Raw genomic sequence first — 12,445 nt, forward strand, 5'->3', positions numbered from 1 at the left:
TGCACTGGCTCCCAATAGCAAGCAGGATACAATTTAAATCACTATGCTTGGCATATAAAGCAACAAATGGAACTGGATCAAAATTCCTAAAAACACATCTGCAATTATATGAGCCAAACAGACTTTTAAGATCAGGGCAAATGAAACTCATAAAGGTACCCAGATTCAGAAGAACTAACTGGGGCGGCAGAAGCTTCCTGGTACAGACGGCAAAAATATGGAACCAACTACCGCTAGACATAAAAACCAGTCCATCCCTGAAATCCTTCAGAAAGGAAGTTAAAACATGGCTCTTCGCTAGACAGCTCTAATTATACATCTTTAATGAACCAGTGGGAATTCTCAGCGCCAAGACGCCTTTGGGCAATCGCGCGCTATACAAATAGAAAAATCAAATCAATCAAATCAAATCAATATATTTGACGATCGGCAAGGAAAATTGAAGGGAAAAATAACTGCAATGAATACTATGTGAGTAAACTGTCTCATACTGTCTGGAAAGGAGCGTTTACGTGTGGTGGCAGGAAAAAATAAATAAGAAAGACACAACCTAACTGATCGAGTTACGGACGGCAACGTATCAGCTAATGTGTGTGGAGAAAGTGAGTAAACTGACAGGATCTAACTGCCAAAAAAAACTGTCATCTTGTTGTACAGCAGAATTGCATGGACTGAATCGGCAAGCAAAAGACTGTATGCTTCAGATTTTAGGCACGTGAAGGAAAACCTGTCAACTGTAATACCAACGGCGCAAACAAACCGTCATTCCTAACTGACAGGCTACTGGCATCCGGAACAGCTGTGGAGAGCGACAGCCGGCTACTATGTCATCGCGTCCACACGTGATCGACGTTGGTGGCCATTTTGCAAGGAATAAAATCCTCATCTGTTAAAAGCAGTCTAGTCATCTATAAAGAAATAACCAGGAAGCGATCGCATCGCTAAAAGACAACCCGCTCAGCGCGCACCTCATTAAAAACAAGTGAAGGACAGTGTTTCAGGGAAAAAGTACCGAAGGACAAGATGGTAATTAAACAATTTAAAAGATCACAATATTTATAAATGTAAGCAGTATGCAAATGACTTTAAAAAAAACATTATACTAACAGAAGTATAAACGAACTCCAAATATACATAGGTCATACTAGCATAGTACAGTGGAACTAATATAACAGTTACTATCTCCACACAGCCAACTTGCAACAGAAAGATTCATAATGAGTGACATGGCCACTGGTTGTATCTGGAATCTCTCACCCCCTGAGCCATTTCTGCGTGCAGGTAGTGAACCAGTGTTAAAGTGGGAAGAGTGGAGGGAATATTTCCTCAACTACATTTCCACTCTTGAAGAAGATGCAGAAATAAAACCTGAAAAGAAGTACAAAATGCTAATGCACAACTTAGATTCAGAAAAGGGGGTGGTGATGAACAGAGTGTCTGAATTAAGCAGACCACTCTTACCCAGTCCAAAGATCAGGGCTTGATCCATCACCGTTATTTAGCTCACTGCACCATCCCAGCTCAGAACCTGGCTATATGCAAATCAGTCTGTCCCTGGCCCAGTGCATCATGGGAACAGGGCAGATTAAACTACCAAGCCAATTCTTCACCAGAAAGGAGACAAGCTTCCGGGGACCGGTTTCTGGCATTTCAGCCGTCGTCGGCCCGGCTTGCTTGAATCCTGATGGCGCAGTGAGCAAGGGACTCATGCCTGAGTATACCCTGCCACACCTATAGTGGCCAAAAACGATTCAGAAAAGGGGGTGGTGATTAACAGAGTGTCTGAATTAAGCAGACCACTCTTACCCAGTCCAAAGATCAGGGCTTGATCCATCACCGTTATTTAGCTCACTGCACCATCCCAGCTCAGAACCATGAAGGTATAGAGACAAAATATCGACTCCAAAATATCGACTGGACATAATATCGAGTTTAAAATATAGACTGGACAAAATATCGACTGGACATAATATCGACTACAAAAATATCGTTTTTCAGGTAAGTGAAGTAATATCGACTGTATAAAATATAGATAGCAAAAATATCGATTTTTTAATAATATATAATATTTTATAGTGTATTTTTATGTAATAATATGTGTGAATAGTGTGTATTAATGTTATTAAATATTTTATTACATTAATTTTGTTTTGATAATAATTGCGTAATGTAATTCTGTAGCGGGTTGTGGGTTTATAGGGGAATAGGGTGGGAAGTAATTTAATAATAATTAATTAATTAATATATGTTTGTTATTATTTTTAATTAATAATTAATTGATAATTAATTAATATTAATTAGTTAATTAATTAATATAATTTTGAATATATTTTGTATTAGTAAATAATTGTTAATTAATTAATTGTAATTAGTTAATTACATTAATTAGAGTACATTTTTTATATATATAATTTTGTGTTATTTTTAAGTAATTAATTTTGATAAAATAATATTAATTATTAAAATAATTACACCTAATGTTCTAATATATTTACTTTATTGTTATTGTTAATTAATAATTAATTGGTAATTAAATAATATTGATACATTTTGGGTAAAGGAGCATTTTTAGGGTTCAGGGTCAGTTTTCAGGTCATGGGTAAAGGGGTATTTTTAGGGTTCAGGGTCAGTTTTCAGTTCATGGGTAAAGGGGTATTTTTAGGGTTCAGGGTCAGTTTTCAGGTCATGGGTAAAGGGGTATTTTTAGGGTTCAGGGTCAGTTTTCAGTTCATGGGTAAAGGGGTATTTTTAGGGTTCAGGGTCAGTTTTCAGGTCATGGGTAAAGGGGTATTTTTAGGGTTCAGGGTCAGTTTTCAGTTCATGGGTAAAGGGGTATTTTTAGGGTTCAGGGTCAGTTTTCAGGTCATGGGTAAAGGGGTATTTTTAGGGTTCAGGGTCAGTTTTCAGGTCATGGGTAAAGGGGTATTTTTAGGGTTCAGGGTCAGTTTTGGGTTTTTGGGTAAAGGGGTATTTTTAGGGTTCAGGGTCAGTTTTGGGTTTTTGGGTAAAGGGGTATTTTTAGGGTTCAGGGTCAACAAATAAGATTTTAAAAAATTATTTTTATTATTTTCATTCATTATTTTATTATTATAATTTAATTTAAGTCGTTTTAAGTATATTTTAGTAATTAAAATTTAATATTAATTTAATTTAACACTGTTTTTAATAAAGTCGATATTTTTTACATCTATATTTTTGTTAACGATATTTTGTACTCGATATTTTTGTACTTACCTGTTTGTAGATACAAACTCGATATTTTGACTGTCGATATTTTGTCCACGATATTTTGGCAAGTCGATATTTTGGCAGTCAATATTATTTCAGTGATCCAACCTGGCTATATGCAAATCAGTCTGTCCCTGGCCCAGTGCATCATGAGAACAGGGCAGACTAAACTACCAAGCCAATTCTTCACCAGAAAGGAGACAAGCTTCCGGGGACCTGTTTCTGGCATTTCAGCCGTCGTCGGCCCGGCTTGCTTGAATCTTGATGGCGCAGTGAGCAAGGGACTCATGTCTGAGTATACCCTGCCACACCTATAGTGGCCAAAAACGATTCCGAAAAGGGGGTGGTGATGAACAGAGTGTCTGAATTAAGCAGACCACTCTTACCCAGTCCAAAGATCAGGGCTTGATCCATCACCGTTATTTAGCTCACTGCACCATCCCAGCTCAGAACCTGGCTATATGTAAATCAGTCTGTCCCTGGCCCAGTGCATCATGGGAACAGGGCAGACTAAACTACCAAGCCAATTCTTCACCAGAAAGGAGACAAGCTTCCGGGGACCGGTTTCTGGCATTTCAGCCGTCGTCGGCCCGGCTTGCTTGAATCCTGATGGCGCAGTGAGCAAGGGACTCATGTCTGAGTATACCCTGCCACACCTATAGTGGCCAAAAACGATTTAGAGGCTGGAGGAATAAAAGTTTATAATTCAATAAACAAGAAAATAAGAGGAGAAAATGAAGGGGATGCATTCTCCAATGCTATTGATGATCTAAATGCGTATTACAAACCGACGGTTTGTGTTGGGGTAGACAGGTATACATTTTTCCATAGGAAACAAGGAAACGAAGAGTCAATAGACGACTACTTATCTGCTCTTAAAGACCTAGCAATAAACTGTCGTTTTGGAGACCTTCACGATGAATTTATAAGGGATCAAATTGTAATGAAAGGCTCTAACGAAAACATTCAAGATAATCTATGGGCAAAGAGTGAGTACCCTCTGCAGAACATAATAGATATAGCTAGAAAGGCTGAACTCACGGGACGATGCGCAAAAGCTGTGCTAAAAGAAGATAAAGTAAAGAAGGAAGGCGAACATGTTAACAAGGTGTCTGATCAAAAGAGTTGGAAAGTTAGTAAGCAGAATGGAAAAAGAAAGACACCACACAATCATACAGAAGAAATGAGACACGGGGTAGGGGATATTGTTACCGATGCCTAAGCACTGCTCACATGGCATATGACTTTAAATGCCCTGCCCGAGAAGCAAAATGCACGTTTTGTGGTCTAATTGGACATTTTAACAAGGCATGCAATAGGAAAAGACCCCAATGAGTAAAAGCAGTGGAAGACGAGGAAGATGAGTTTAATGATGAGGATGATGAAGACATCAACATGTACATTCTCAACATAGACGATGAACAAGAAAAAGACAATGAAACCAAAAACAAGGCTTAGACAAAAAAAACGGTATGTACAATGACAATTGATGGAGTGGAAATAAACATAGTAGCAGATTCAGGCTCACCTTATACCATTGTGAACGAGAAAGTCTGGAAAGCCAAATTCAAAGGGAAAATTGGAGAAAGACTCAATAAACCAGACATTGTAATAAAATCATTCAATTGTAAACCTATAGAAGTATGCGGTTATAGAAGTCTTAAGTTCATATACAAAGGTAGAGAAGCCGAATGTAAGCTCTATGTTTCAAAAGTAGGACCATCCGTACTCGGATGGATGGGCCAAGGAAGTCTGGGAATCAAGCTTGATCCAAACAGCAGTAAACCTGTGCTGAGTCTGTCTGACACAGACAACTATGCTAGTCAAATACTAGCAAAATACCCTAAAGTGTTCAGTGGCAATGTGTGGGTACTTAAAAGATACCAGCATAAAATAAAATTTAAACCAATCGCCACACCTACAGTGCACAAAGCAAGAAACATACCATTTGCAATAAAAGAAGAGGTCAGAAATCAACTTGACAAATTACTTATTGATGGAATAATAGAGAGGGTAGAGGCATCAGAGTGGGTCGCACCTCTCGTCGAAGCTAAATGCCCCAACGGGAAGCTTAGACTCTGCATAGACCTTCCAGATCTAAACCAAAATATCGTAGTTGAACAGTACCCACTCCCCAAGATAAATGAGATGCTGTCCACCACCAAGGGTGTCAAGTGGTTTACCACCATCGACCTAAAATCAGCATACCATCAAGTACAACTACACCGTGAGAGCAAGTCATTAACCACCTTCGTGACACCGTTTGGATGTTTTAGATTCACCCGTGTTCCATTCGGTTTAGCCTCTGCGGCTGCAATGTTCCAAAGATTAATGAATAACATATTTGAAGGTGTCACCGGAATATTGTTGTTCCAGGATGATATCCTAGTGATGGGAAAAACAAGGGAGGAGCATGCCAGTCGAGTGGAGCAAGTTCTAGACATATTGAATAGAAAAGGATTAACAGCTGAGCCTTCAAAATGCAAATTCGCATGCAATTCTGGCAGCTATCTGGGCCATCAGATAACTGGTGAAGGCATCAGTCCAAACAACGAACAAATTCAAGCTATAAAGGACTCACCAGTACCCACCAACAAAGATGAGGTTACTATTCCGCTACGCACAGTAGTTTGTCTCGCATAGACTACTTCCTAACCTTAGGCAACGGCCTCCTCACTATAGATGAAGTACACATTAGACCCAGGGGCATTTCGGATCACTCACCTATGACACTGACTCTGTCCTGTCCGGAGAAGACCCGTAAGAGAATATATCCGATTTACCCGGGATACCTTAAGGTTCCGTCCGTACGGAAAGATCTGAAGAAGACGACACAGTATTATTTTGCAGAAAACATAGTATCAGTGGAGTCCCCCTCGGTCCTGTGGGAAGCGTATATAACGGTCCTGAGAGGGCAAGCCATTTCATCCATAACGGGGCACAAGCGCACTCAGAGAAGGGAATTGACAGATCTAGAATTAGCTCTCCACACGGCGAATATAGCACACATGGCAAACCCGACAGCGGACACGCTCCACGCACTGCAATTAAGCCAACAGCAACATGACGATCACCTGAGGCGCTGGACAGTAGACATCGTAGCGGCGACCACACATAGAATATACGACATTGGGGACAAGGCGGGTAAACTGCTGGCCTGGTTAGACAAAAAGAAGGGTGGTGGTAGGAGTATACTGCAGCTGAGCGCTGCCGACGGAACGCTCTACACTCGCCCGTCAGATATAGTCGATGAACTAGCTGACCACTTCCAAAAGGTTTATACCCCCAGCATTGAGGTGACGGCGGGGGCAGCGACGGCGGCCCTCCACGGTGTACCAACACCGACCCTTTCACAGGAAGCGATGGAAGAGGTAGAAGCCGAATTGACAACGGAAGAAATACAACTGGCCATCAATGCACTGCATTCTGGCAAGGCTCTGGGCCCCAACGGGATCGCTATTGAATGGTACAAGACAATGTCGGAGACATTGAGTGCGCCACTATTGGCCATATATGTAGAAAGCCTAGAACTTGCGGTCCTCCCTTTAGACCAACGCACGGCGACAATTCTGGCAATCCCGAAACCGGGCAAGCTACCGACCGAGTGCACGTCCTAACGCCCGGTATCGCTCCTCAAAGCGGAAGCTAAGATTCTGGCGAAACTCCTGGCTACCAGGTTGGTACCGCACCTCCCGCAATTGATCCACCCAGATCAATCAGGCTTTATGCCACACAGGAGCACAGCGTTAAACCACAACTGAAATTGCGGGCGGCAAACTTATCTTTGGATGCTAGGATGGCATTTGATATGGTGGAATGGCAATATTTATTTGCAGTGCTTGCCCACATGGGTTTCGGTCCCAAATTAATTTCTTGGAATCAGCTCTTATATGCGAGTCCGATGGCGCATGTGTCGGCGAACGGTCACATCTCCCGCACGATACCGATGGCTAGGGGGACGAGACAGGGATGCCCGCTGTCACCCCTGTTGTTTGCTCTGGTCGTAGAGCCACTGGCCACTGTAATTAGGACTACTCCACTCTTGAAGGGGATCTGCTGGGGAGACAGCTGGGAAGACAGAGTTTCCCTCTATGTCGATGATATGCTGATCTATTTGATGGCCCTGAAAAGGGTATCCCGGAACTTCTAGCAATGTGTGACGCTCATGGGAAGGTATCCGGCTACACGATTAACTGGACGAAATCTGTGATTTATGTGTTGCACGGCCCTTCTCCGACACTCCCCGGTGACTGCCCGCTGGAAATAGCGGACACCTCCTTCAAATATTTAGGGATTCATGTCACGCGAAACGCTACTGACTTCTATGAACGAAATGTACTACCGCCACTTGATCACCTACTGGAAGGCCCTACCTCTGACGCTGCTAGGGAGAGCGGCGCTGTTTAAATTGATGGCGCTGCCAATCTTTCTGTATGCGCTTGAAAATACACCATACCTGGTGCCGCCCCGCTATTTCCAAAAAGTGACGGCTCTGGTGTCTTGTGGGGAGACCCCCCGGCGCGCATAGCGCACATGAAGCTAAATTGGAGCTGGTACGAGGGGGGGATAGCCCTAAATACCCCGCAGCATGGCGCTGGCTTTGCGCCACCGCTGCGGCACAAAAGTGACGCAACGGCGGCGTAAAAGACGCGCAAGGGGCTTGTAAATCTGCCCCATAATAATTACAGTTTGGTGTGCTTTGGTGTTTATGATTTAAAGGTCCATATACTTAACCTGGAGCGATGGACCCTGCGGGATCCATTTTCATAGCTCAACCGGCAGTTGACATTGGCGAAGGCACAAGTACCACAACTGTCGCTGGAGCAGATGCTCCAATGCTGGAAGAGCGTACACTTAGCAGGTTTACGAACACGGGAAATGAATCAGGAAAACTGCTCTAGTGGCTGGCCACCAGAGAGTTTGCTTCCAAGGTGGTCCCTCGGATCAATGACTCTGAGGGAGGAATGTGGACCCCCACCTCAGAGATCGTAGAAGTGTTCGCAGACTATTACTGGACATTGTAGGAGTGTAGAATAAGGCCATTTCACAACTGACATAATTATTTCTACTATCTTTTAGAAAGTGTAAGAGGGGAACAATATTCGAACATCTAAGCTGAACATTATTAAGATACGATAATATGTGAGAGGTAAAACAGGCTCCGTTTTTACATTGACAAAAAAGAGTTAAAATGTTAACATAGATATGTATTGTGTAGGAAAGAACAGTTTTTAGTATTCGCAGATACAGAAATGTTTCTTTAATGAATTCAATGTCACGCAATGGTACAGGTGGCGAATTGTTCAAGAAGGGGATATTAGTTCCTGGCCATTTGACATGTCAGTATGTGATTGCAAATTCAAAATAAGCATGGTACATACTCCATTTTTGATAAGTCATAAGAGGAGGGTCTCCCTTAATGTGCAGACATAGATATGTTACAACATAAGAATCTAGTCTGAATCCGTTCTGTGGGCAAAATACATAGACGGGCAATGTTATGATACTACCAGAAAGGATAGTGCAGATACCTCGGGTGACAAGAACAGCAAACAACAAGAACTGCCTGTACCAAAAATGCATGATACTGATGGTAAAATGTTTATCTGCAGGAACTCTTTGTGACACCACGGGCAACCAACCAGTGCCGGAAAAAGTGGGAGAGACTGTATTAGAATAGTCTTGATAAAGATGGTAACCTATAATTAAAACCATCGAAACGCGTTGACGCCATACCGCACGATCAAGAGAGGCAAACACGTATTCCACAGAACAATAATTATATGTTGTCAGGACTAGGTGTATTTTTAGTCTCATATACGTGCAATGTTCATTGACAAATTTTTGTGTCTTGTATATGTCTCTCCCTTTTCTGTTTTCATCCTCCTCTCGTTCCTATCTTCGAATTCTATAAATGCAAAACTGAATGTTTTATTATTTTGAAATTTATGTACTATAGATTGTATTTTAACTCATTGTATTTTGTATAATTTTACGATTCAGCACTCAAATGAGAGGCTTTTTAACTAATGAACTGTACATGTACTAATGTGCTTTTTTATAAAAATAAATGATGTACTACATTTCTGTTGTTATAGTAATTAGTTAGTGAACGCATAGAGTGGGTCTATATGAGGTCTGCTAATCATTTTAAATGTTTAACTGTTGTCCTGTAAAGGTACACTAGGGAAAATTTTCTCTTATACTGTTCAAGTACCCCATCCCCTTGGTGTCAGAGGGGTCTCTCTCAAATCTTTAAACATTTCACAAAGTCACCTGTCCCAGGAGATCACATTGCCCTCAATTCCCAAGTCCTTTGCCCGAGAACTAGACCAGCCGATCATGGCTGAAAACATAGAGGAAACCTTATCTGATATGTCCCCAGGAAAAACCTTGGGCCTAATGTTTTTCCGGTCAAATACTACCAGACATTTCTCATCCTACTGTTACCACACTTGCTGCCTTCTATGAGAAAGCAGCTGAGGTGGGAGCCTTTTCCCCAGAGCAAGACAGGGACACCATTGTGGTGATCCCCAAAATAGGTCATCCACTTGAATAGTATGTCTCATATCGACCAATCTCTCTCATTAAAAGTGTTCACAAAGATTTTGACTGAATAACTGGAACATACCCTAACCTATCTGATTCAACTGAATCAGTGCACTACATGTGATGGAACAGTGGCTCTCTTTAAAATTATGGTGTTAACACGCCTTCTTAATGTTTTTCTGAATTTTCCCCTTCCAATCTCTAGGCAGTGGATTCAGCAACTCAATTCAATGCATTGTAATTTTTTTGTGGGTGGGTGGGTGGACGCCCCCGCATAGCAATGACCACTTATCGGAAGTCCCCCTATAATGGCGGATTGGGGATGGCAGACCTCCAATGCTACCATATGACATCGCAACTAGCCAAAATTAATGATTGGTACAATGGGGCTGAGAGGAACCGGTGTACCAAGTGGAACTGATCTTGATGGGCTTGGATACAATAATGACCATACTATATGGGGCCCTGATCCTGCGAGTCCTGCTGGTAATGCCGTAGGCGATAGTCCTCAGTTGGAGATTGGCACTTCACCTCATAGGCTGGGATGGTAGGCTGATGGGGATAACCCCCGCTGTCAGGGGAAATGGCTGCATCATACCGTATGACTACAGGGGTTCTCCAACTGGGACACCATATCTATCACACATCTCGGGGATGTATGGACTAATAGCCACATACAGGCGTTCCAAGAAATCCAACAGATCTTCACTCTCGCACACTCAGTTTCACAAATACTTACAGCTGAGACATGCCCTCTTAGCCAACATCCCCTCCTCCCCCTCCCCAGATACGGACATCCTGGAGTCTAGCCTCCTTGAGGCTAAAATGTTAACCGGGAAGCTACACAAGGGAGCCAAATCCCAGATTTAACACATCCTAGATTTTAATGCAACTGACCACTTCAGCAGACTGAGACAGAAGTGGGAAACGTGGATAGGTGAGCTGGAAGACACAGTGTGTCAGGAGGCCAGGATGGCCCTGTGAATTGGCCATATCCACAAGGTTCAGACTGGTTCAGCTCAATTACTTGCATCTCACATACATAAACCCTCAGAGGATATACCAAGCGGGCATGGTTTTCAAGGCAGCCTGCTTCTGCACACTAGACGCAGACTTCTTTCATGTGGTGCGGTCTTGCCTTGTGATAGTCCAATTCTGGGGGTGGATAGAGCAAGAACTCTCTCACTCATCCTGACCCAAAAGCTGGAGCTCACAGCCTGATGGAAGACTTCAGTGGACCGAGGGCGGAACGTCTGTTCATTGGGTGGCAACCCTGGTTTCCAAGTGGGATATTGCTCGGAAGTGAAAATCCTTGAGACCCCCTATGATGGTTGAATGGGGGGCGAGAGTGGACTGGTGCACGTAGCAGGAAAAGCCTGTTTATGTAGGGCAGGTTGCGCACAAAATCATGTGAAGATATGGGGCAAATGGTGGGAGTATACCAAGGTTTGAATGAGTGGGATGGATAACTGACAATGGATTGATACTGTTCCGATTATGATTTTTGGGGGCTGAGATATGACTATAGAAGCAGTAACCATGTATGTTTGTTGAGTATTGTTACCAGTGGAAAATACAGTAAAGTTGGATTATCAAAAAAATGTAATGTATTGGCAAGGAAAGAAATGGGGTGGAACAGGATCCTGTAAGTCCTTTGGCAACAGAATTGCAAAGGCAAGCAGGATGAATAGTTTACCAGTACAGACCCACTCTTTCTGAATGTCAGATAAACAGAGATGTTTTAAGACATGGGAAAAGCAGGTAAATTGCCCAGTTTGAGGCAAGTGGACTATTGGCTAGGGTGGTTGTCAGACCTCACCAAACAACGTCAATAAATAGTATCAGGTCCAGTTCGGTTTCTTTAAATCAAACTTTAGCTCAGTCCTGGGTAGCTGTGGCAAAGAGCAGTCAGACTAAACTCAAAGGCAAACAAGTCTAAATCACTTATCAGTACCAAAACAGTCAATAAGTAAGAAACACAACACAATCAAAATCCTACTCCAGTTTATAAAAATAGGGTATATTTGTATCTTCAAAATAAACACCAACGCAACAAAAATCAGATGGAGTGGACCGGAGTTATGATTTTTGCAAGGTTTTCGTAAATCACTGCTTTTCACTCTAAAACGTTTGGAAAAGTTTTAAAACTGTAAATCATTGCTTTTCACGCTTGGTGGTAGTTGGGGTCGGGTGCGGGCGCCAGGATGGTCCTGTTCAAGATTTTACCCTCGCACTTAGAAATTCATTTATTCAAAGACTTTATTTCAGTCATACGACAATAAAAGTGCATGTGCAATACTAATATGTAGTAAAACGTGGATTACATAGTAAGAGACATCAGCCAGTTGTTGGACTAAAGTCAGTTTTACAGTCACCATAATAGACTGACCTATCTGTTATGCAAATAGAGACGATGACAACAAAAACCTCAAGGTAGCTAAAAAAGAACTAACAGGGTCAACCATGCTGTCGATGTTCTCCCTGTGCACTGCAAATAAAGTGAGATTTATTCAAATATGTACTCAGAGGGCACCTCAGAGGAGCCCCCTGAAAACCTACAGACTCTGGTGTGGGCGGTGACTGGCTTTAGGCACACACAGACATGTTTCTGGACCCCTGGGTGGAGAGCCTCGGCTCTCTGGGATCAGAAACAATGCACAACCTGGGC

This window comes from Lissotriton vulgaris, chromosome 10 (genome assembly GCF_964263255.1).
Source record: "Lissotriton vulgaris chromosome 10, aLisVul1.2, whole genome shotgun sequence".
Taxonomy (NCBI): Eukaryota; Metazoa; Chordata; class Amphibia; order Caudata; family Salamandridae; genus Lissotriton; species Lissotriton vulgaris.